Raw genomic sequence first — 8392 nt, 5'->3', positions numbered from 1 at the left:
TCTCCTAACTCACGGCAATTGCAAGAAAAGAAAGAAGATGAATACTCCCTCTTCCTTCCTTATTTTATTCATATTTTCTTTTTAATTCCTTTCTTTAATTTATTCTAATTGCTAACTAATAAAAGAATTGCATTGAAATTCAACCTAGTGGATGGGCATCATGGCTTGGCCGGCCACTACTTGGGTTTTTGGGCAATTTGACATGCAAACCCAAGTTTCCTCACTTTGTTATTATTTGGTCCTTACATATCCCCCTATCATATTTTCTTAAGTTCTCAATTAAGTCAATCACATGAAATTCACATTCATAAGTCTAAATTAAAACATCAAATTTTCACACATGCACTAATACACATAGAGGATATGCAACCAAATTTTTAAATAAATTTTGGGACTCGATCTTATGGCCTCGAAACCACATTCCGACTAGGGTCGAATTAGGACTGTCACAGAGATGCTTAATAAATTTTCCAAAATAGGACTTATTTGTTAAATCATACAATACTATTGTTAAACTTTGTGAAATGGAGTTTTCCCAACATGTCACTATATATTATGTTTTAAATCTAATTATACGTTTTAAAACTAAATGGTTTTCCTAGTCCCTACAAATATAACCTTTTAAAAATACCCTACTGCATGCATGTATGTTTAACTAAAGTTTTTGAGGTAATTGTCTTTTCAATATTAGATATTGAATTAGTCTTGTTGTTGATTGTTGATGTAACAGCCCGATTTTAGGCCTAGTCGGAACATAGTTTCGGAACCACTATTCTGAGGATGGAGAAAATTATTTTGATGTTATTTTATGTGTTATAATATAATTTTATAAGTGCATGTAAGTTTTGGTAAGTTAATTTTAGTGATTTCTAGTCCAATTTCGAAAAAGGACTAAATCGTGTAAAAGGTAAAAGTTGTATTTTAGTGCCTAAAGGTGTTTAATAGCTAGATAACTAAAATTAGAGGCTTTTAAATGACAATTAGACCCTTTTTATTGAGGTGGCCGGCCAAGGGAGACAAGATTTGTAACACCCCAAACCCGGCCCAGACGTTATAGCCGGATCCGACATGCCACATCGAAGCGTTCAAAACATTTTATATTGTTGATCCAGAAAAACCTACTTAGTGTTTTAAAAGATAATTTCATTATAGGTTAAAGTGAATGGAAGCTGTGCACCAGGTAGGAAACCGAAAAAGAGGTGGTGAGTCCATCGGACTGCTTAAGTACCAAGCTCCCTTCGGATCCAATCCTAGACATGTATACCGCCATTGCCACACCTTAACGTCATGGATATTTCTAGGAAACTGATTTGATTAAGTCATTTTTACGAAAAGGGATTAATTTTGGAAAATACTTTCATTGCGGAAGCTTTGCTTGTTGTCGTGTTATTTTGAAATCAATTGTTGTTTTTGACAATGCGCCCTAAAGCTATCCAATTTCAACAGTTAAAATAAGTAATACCTATCTTAGTAATACATATTAAAACCATCAAAAATAATTAAGCGGCCTTATTACATTTAAAACCCAAAACTTCAAACGTAAATAAAAGGATGTCCATTCACTAGAAGAAAATCAAACTTTCGAGCGGGTGGCCACTCAAATTCCCTCACGACTCCAAGCCCACTATGGTTGGGGATTTCTGCGTGGATGAAAATAAAAGGGGTGAGTTTGGAGAAACTTCGGTGTGTAAGGAAAACCCATTCAAAGCCCAAGTCACTCAAGCCTATTGGGCCTAAGCCCATTCAGTAACAGTGGTCTGGACCGAGCCCTTTCAGATTACAATAAACCGGGCCTTAGCCCTTATTCAGATAATGAAGATGGCCCATAGGCCCATTTCAAAATACATGCAACATCAATAACATATGCAAGCCCATTTGGGAGACTACTCAACTCACCAACCACTACACTCCACCTGCACCAACCCTACACTCCATGTGGGAATAGCTCAACCCACCCATTTCAACACTCCACAGCTTGCCCTTGCTGCTCGATTATCGATAAATTGAGGCAAAGCCTCCAAGACGTGAACAAGCCACTTTCAGTACTACCTCCGTCAATATCCCAATCCCATGCATCGATAATAACAACATGGCATGCGATAAATAACAACGATCAAACATGCATTTAGGTCAATTTAATCCTAGGGGTATTTCTAATTTATCTACTAGGGGTAAACTGTAAATTTTTCACTTTTAAAGGTATTTCAATAATTTATCTATTTTAGGGTTTTTCATGCATATTCCTACTTTTCACGTACCGAGGGTTCTTACCGAATTGGGCCTGTTGGCCCATCATTCCAATTTTGGCTTATTAAGCCCAAAAATATTTAGGGCACAGAAATCATGCACTTTGCAGTCCAAATTTTGCAGCTTACCAAAAACATTAATCGATTTACCTCACGAGCATTCGCACACTCCCAAATCTACAAAATACCAGTTTTCGACATTTCGGCTTTTCGACTTTTGCCGATCCAGACTAAGAAAGAGGGTGTTAGTTACACACATGTTTGCGACGATATGCTGACGAGATCCACACACTAACTGCCTACAATTGGATTACTAACACATTAATCTAACTATTCAAATATGAACTACGTATTAACCCCTTACAATATTCGGCCAACCACACCTACAGATCATAGTAAGCTTATAAGAAATCAATAAGCAACTCATTAACAAATTTTTTGTCAATGTTTACCACATAATCAAAATTTCACTGCAAGCTGTCTTCTTGAGTAATAGTCACTAAATCATTTATAATTGGAGCTACGAAACTCCAAATCAAGTTCCGTTAATTTTCCCTAAAAATAGACTCATATATATTCTATCCATAAAATTTTCAGAATTTTTGGTTTAGCCAATCAATACCAGATTTTTCTCAAATTTTCTCATGTTTCACTGTTTGACTAATCTGACCACTCTTCATTACGAATCAAATTTCTCATTGTACAGAATTCAAAATAGGTTCTCATTTATTTCATTTGAAACTAGACTCATTAAGCTTTAATTACATAATTTATTCACCTTCTAACTCATCTCTCACAATTTATGGTGATTTTCCAAAGTCACGTTACTGTTGCTGTCCCAAGCAGATTTATTACCAAATCACTCTTTCACACATAACTTGCATGCATGTTATTTAAACATGTATATCACCAATCAATCATCACATATCTATGATTTTACTTAAGTATAATCTCCATTACATCATTTTAAAGCACAACATGTTAGCCGATTTTTCCCTTTAACATCTAAGGCACATGCATGCTCATTTGTTTGGCTCAACTTCACCTATCTTCCATTTTTCATCAAAAGAACATGAAACAACAACCATTTCCTTCATTTTAATTCATGACTAAATGCTCACAACACAACTAAAAACCAAAATATGCTTCAAGAGTTAAGGTAGAATCAAGTAGAACTCATGAACCTCAAAATAGAAACAAGGTACCAAGAACTTACCTTCAATTTTCCTCCTCCTAGTGACCGAATACTCAAGAGCTTTCTCCTCTCCTTTCTCTTCTCTAACTTTAGGCTATGATGAACAAAGATGGACAAAATTTTGTTCTTTTCACCCCGTTTTTTTAATAAAATTTCATATTTCATCCATTTAATTCTTTAATACAAAAGACATGAAATGCCCATCATGGAACATTTACCTAAACCATTATCATGGAACATTTACCTAACCCATTATCATGGAATATTTACCTAATCCATTATCATGGAACATTTACCTAACCCATTATCAATTTGTACCATGAATTATGGATATCAAGTGCTCATATTGTCTACAACAACATGATGGCTGGCCACTTCATGTAAAATGGGAGGTTTGTCATGCAAATCCTCCTATTTTGTACTCCTATTTATTTGGCCACTTCAATTTAGCCTATAACATTTTCAAACATTTTCACATAGGTTCTATTTCATAATTTCACCCCCTTTTTCTTATGGAACAAAAATTAACTAAAATTACCAGGTTCTATCCTAAGCTTGGGCCTTCTAGAGGCCCACTAACATAATTAAACCTATGCCAACATTCACAGAATTCCCGAAAATTGGGGCATTACAACTCTACCCTCCTTAAAGAAATTTCGTCCTCGAAATTTACCTGATCCAACTAGTTGAGGGTATTGTTGACACATAGTCTCTTCTGATTCCCAAGTAGCTTCTTCCCTTCCATGATTACGCCAAAGTACTTTCACTAACGGGACAGATTTCCTTCTAAGAACCTGTAACACCCCGAACCCGAGACCGTCGCCGGAGTCGAGCGCGAGGTGTTAACAGACTTCAACCCACTTATTGACAATTTTCAGACAAGCTGCCAATCTGAGTACTAGTCGCTCCAAAATTCATAACTTGAGTTTTACAACTCGAAAATCAGTTCCGTAAATTTTTCCTGAAACTAGACTCATATGTCCATCTACATATTTTTTTCTAGAATTTTTGGTCGAGCCAATTAGTACAGTTTATTAGTTAAAGTCTCGCCTGTTGTAGGGATCGACTACACTGACCTTTGTGCGTTACGAATCGGATATCTCCTGTACAGGGCTTCAATACTAATGCCGTTTGTTTCTATAGAAACTAGACTCAGAGAGGAATCTACACATATATGGAATGACTCCTAATTATCTCTGGTTAATTTACAATGATTTTCCAAAGTTGGAACAGGGGATCCAGAAACCGTTCTGGCCCTATTTCACAAGAACTTTAAAATCTGTTAACTTATAACTCATATGACCATTTCGTTTCTTCCATATGAAAGTAGATTCATCAAGGTACACTTACATAATTTATTTGCTATTTAATACCATTCCTACTATTTTTAGTGATTTTTCACATCCACGTCACTGCTGCTGTCAGCATTTGCCTTTAGTAGGCTTTACCTATTTCATACTTTCCATGATTCAATTGGCCCTTTTTACATACATAGCACAAAGCGTGATCATGATTAACCATTCCAATGGCTAATCGTTTCAAAATAATTCCATACCTCATAAGGGTCAACATACAAGCGATTATAGTTCTATGCTAAAACGTATATAAGCCATTTTCGCATGGCTATCCAAGTTTACACAAACCGGAAGGTACATGACCTTCAACAAAGGATGGTCCTATACATGCCATTTCAAAGTTCAACCAAAATTTGTACCAAAATGGGGCTTCGATAGTGTGGATGACTTGACTTCTTTGATCCCGAATCCGATAGCTAACGAGCGAAACCTATAAAACAGAGAGCCAAAGCAACGGGTAAGCATTTTAATGCTTAGTAAGTCTCAAGCAATGAAATCAGCTTTGACTAAGGTATTTTATTCACATGGCTAATTAAACCACTTTACTAGTTCACATTCCCATACTCATACTTATTTCACATCACCGACCCTTATGTTCATACACAAAGAACAACTTAGCCCAAGGCGGTAGCTCGTTTATCAACTTAGCGCATACTTACTTGTAAGAATTCAATTAGTACAAGCACATACAAACATACCTCATTGCTGGAATTTTCACAAGTGTATAAGCTGAAATTTTCACAGCAAGATTGCTCACTTCGAATCACATACTTTCGGATTTAACCGGATATAGCGACTCAGACGATTGCCTTGGTCATAACCCGGTTTGGTGACTTGCACAAAGGCCTTGGTCTTAGCCGGATATATCAACTTCGCATACGAATGCCTTCGGTCTTAGCCCGGATATATCAACTCATACGAATGCCTTGGGTCTTAGCCCGGATATATCAACTCATACGAATGCCTTGGTCTTAGCCGGATATATTTCCAATGTTCACTTACATATATATCAATATTCAAGACACGTCCATAGTTCATTTTCGTTACTAAAGCTCTAACACAAAATATCTATCAACCTTTACTATTTTGGCTCAATGGCCACACAAACAAGGAGCATAATTTTGATATAATTCAAGTAGGGTCATCCTCGAAGACTTACCTTGGATGTTGTCGAGCGATTTAACGGCTATTCAACTACTTTTTCCTTCCCTTTATCGGATTTAGCTCCCTTTGCTCTTGAGCTAATTTACACAAATTTAACTTATTAAAATCTCATCATGATAGCTTATGGCGAATATGACAAGGAGTGTAAATGGTCATATGGCCATCCTTTAGCTCAAATACACAATGGTCATGCACATTTTACATCACAACAAGCAATTCAATACATTCAAACATCAACGTGAAGTTCAAAGTACTTGGCCCTTATATACATTAGGCATCAAAGTTGTATATGTACGAAATCATAAATCGAACTCAACACATTAGTTAATATTCCTCTTAGCCGAATTTTCTAAGCCAAGAATAGGCATCAATATGCTTGCCTCAAACCGAATGCATGCACACTAATTACCCCTCATGTGGCCGAATATACACTTAATACCACACAAAAAAAAAACAGCATACATTTTACTACTAACACATTACATATCGTAATTCATTGCACATCTCTTATTTACTTCATAATCAACACATCATCACAAGCAAATATACACTTTGAATTAGTATATATGTCATACCAATCCATCATGTGCAAACATATATTCATGTAGGTGCAAGGGCGAATTCTCAAGTGGCTTATATCCAAATATATACACATTTCCAAAGCTTAAATCTTACTTACCATGCAACATGCATGAATTATACTTATGGATATATCATGGCCGAATACCACAACACCACACCATTTCAATTTGGTCATGGTGAAACAAAGAACTTAGTATCTCATTCAAAAAAAAAATGCTAAAAGAAAATCTAAGAATCTTCAATCCTCCATCACATGTATCACTTTCCAGCTTGTTATTTAACATGCAATGGCATTAACACCACATTCACTTTGGCCGAATTTCATTCCCATGACATAACAAGGATTTGAACCATGGGCTAACAAGAACATTAAGCTAGCAACTAAAAACATGCATGAACCTCAAACATACCTTAATCTTGATGCAAGTTTAGCCAACCTCTTCCTAATCCTCTTCCAAACCAAGTATGAAGCAAAACTCCTTCCTTAACCTTAGTATTTTCGCCAACAAGAGAGTGAAAAGAGATGAACAAAATTTTTTTCTTTCTTCCTTTAGGACATTCGGCCAAGCTATGGAGGAAGATGGACACTTTTTTTTTTTTGTTTCTCATCTACTAACATTAATTGTTTATTCCATACCCCTTATTTTATTCTTTCCATCATAACCCATTTACCAAACATGTTTCATGACATGATTTTTGCCCATAAATCCTTGTCATGGCGGCCACTAGCTATGGGGGAAATTTGACATGCAAGTCCATTGTTTTGCATGCATCCTTTAATTAGTCATCACACATTTCCCCTCATACTTTCAAAGTTTATTACTAGGTCCTTTCTAGTGAAATTCACATCTATAATTCTAAATCAAAGCATAAAAAATATCACACATGAGTTAACACACATTATAGGCAATAAAATAAATATTAAATTATTTTTATGCCTTGGTTTTGTGGTCCCGAAACCACATTTCGACTAGGGTCGTTTAAAGGTCACAACTCTCCCCACTTTAGAAATTTTCGTCCCGAAAATCTTACCGTAAATAGGTTTGGATATTGCTCTTTCATAGAGTTCTCGGGTTCCCAAGTAGCTTCTTCTATCCCGTGTTTGAGCCATAACACTTTCACTAGCGGAACCCTTTTGTTTCGCAACTCTTTCATTTCACGAGCTAGGATACGAATCGGTTCTTCTTCATAACTCATATCGGCTTGAATTTCAACCTCTGATGGACTAATTACGTGCGACGGATCAGATCTATAGCGTCGAAGCATTGAAACATGGAAGACGTTGTGAATCTTTTCAAGTTCAGGGGCAAGATCAAGCGATACATGAATCGGGCCAACTCGTTCGGAGATTTCAATGCGGCCCAATGAATCTCGGCTCAACTTGCCCTTACGGTAGAATCGAGTATCTTTTCCACGGCGAAACTTTAAGAAACACTTTATCTCCCACGATACTCAATGTCCTTTCGTTTCAAATCCGCATACGATTTACGGCGATCGGAGGCTATCTTGATTTTCACGGATTACTTTTACTTTGTTCAGCATCTTTAATCAAATCCACTCCAAAATTTTGTTCTCACCGAGCTCGGTCCAAAACAATGGTGTACGGCATTTACGCCCGTACAAAGCCTCGTAAGCGCCATCTTAATACTTGATTGAAAACTATTGTTGTGCGAATTCAATCAAAGGTAGGTACCGTTCCCACGAACCACCGAACTCGAGGATGCAACATCTCAACATATCCTCAAGTATCTCGAATTATACGCTCGGATTGACCATCGGTTTGGGGGTGAAAGGCGGTCTTTGAAATGCAACTTGGTGCCCAATGCTTCTTGTAATTTCTTCCAAAATCG

The 8392-nt window shown here is 36.6% G+C and overlaps 1 long non-coding RNA gene across 1 annotated transcript; it reads right to left on the bottom strand.

The window, feature by feature from the left end:
* Positions 1-2348: 2348 nt before the first annotated feature.
* LOC128290226 (uncharacterized) lies at positions 2349-3589 on the bottom strand. Its single transcript, XR_008279873.1, has 2 exons — positions 3463-3589; positions 2349-2541 (listed from the first exon to the last, which is right to left on the bottom strand). It is a non-coding gene; the product is annotated as an uncharacterized LOC128290226 (long non-coding RNA).
* Positions 3590-8392: the final 4803 nt, after the last annotated feature.

Source organism: Gossypium arboreum, chromosome 1, assembly GCF_025698485.1.
Source record: "Gossypium arboreum isolate Shixiya-1 chromosome 1, ASM2569848v2, whole genome shotgun sequence".
Classification (NCBI taxonomy): Eukaryota; Viridiplantae; Streptophyta; class Magnoliopsida; order Malvales; family Malvaceae; genus Gossypium; species Gossypium arboreum.
Note: the sequence above shows the minus strand (reverse complement) of the source record. Positions and strands in the feature narration are given on the sequence as shown.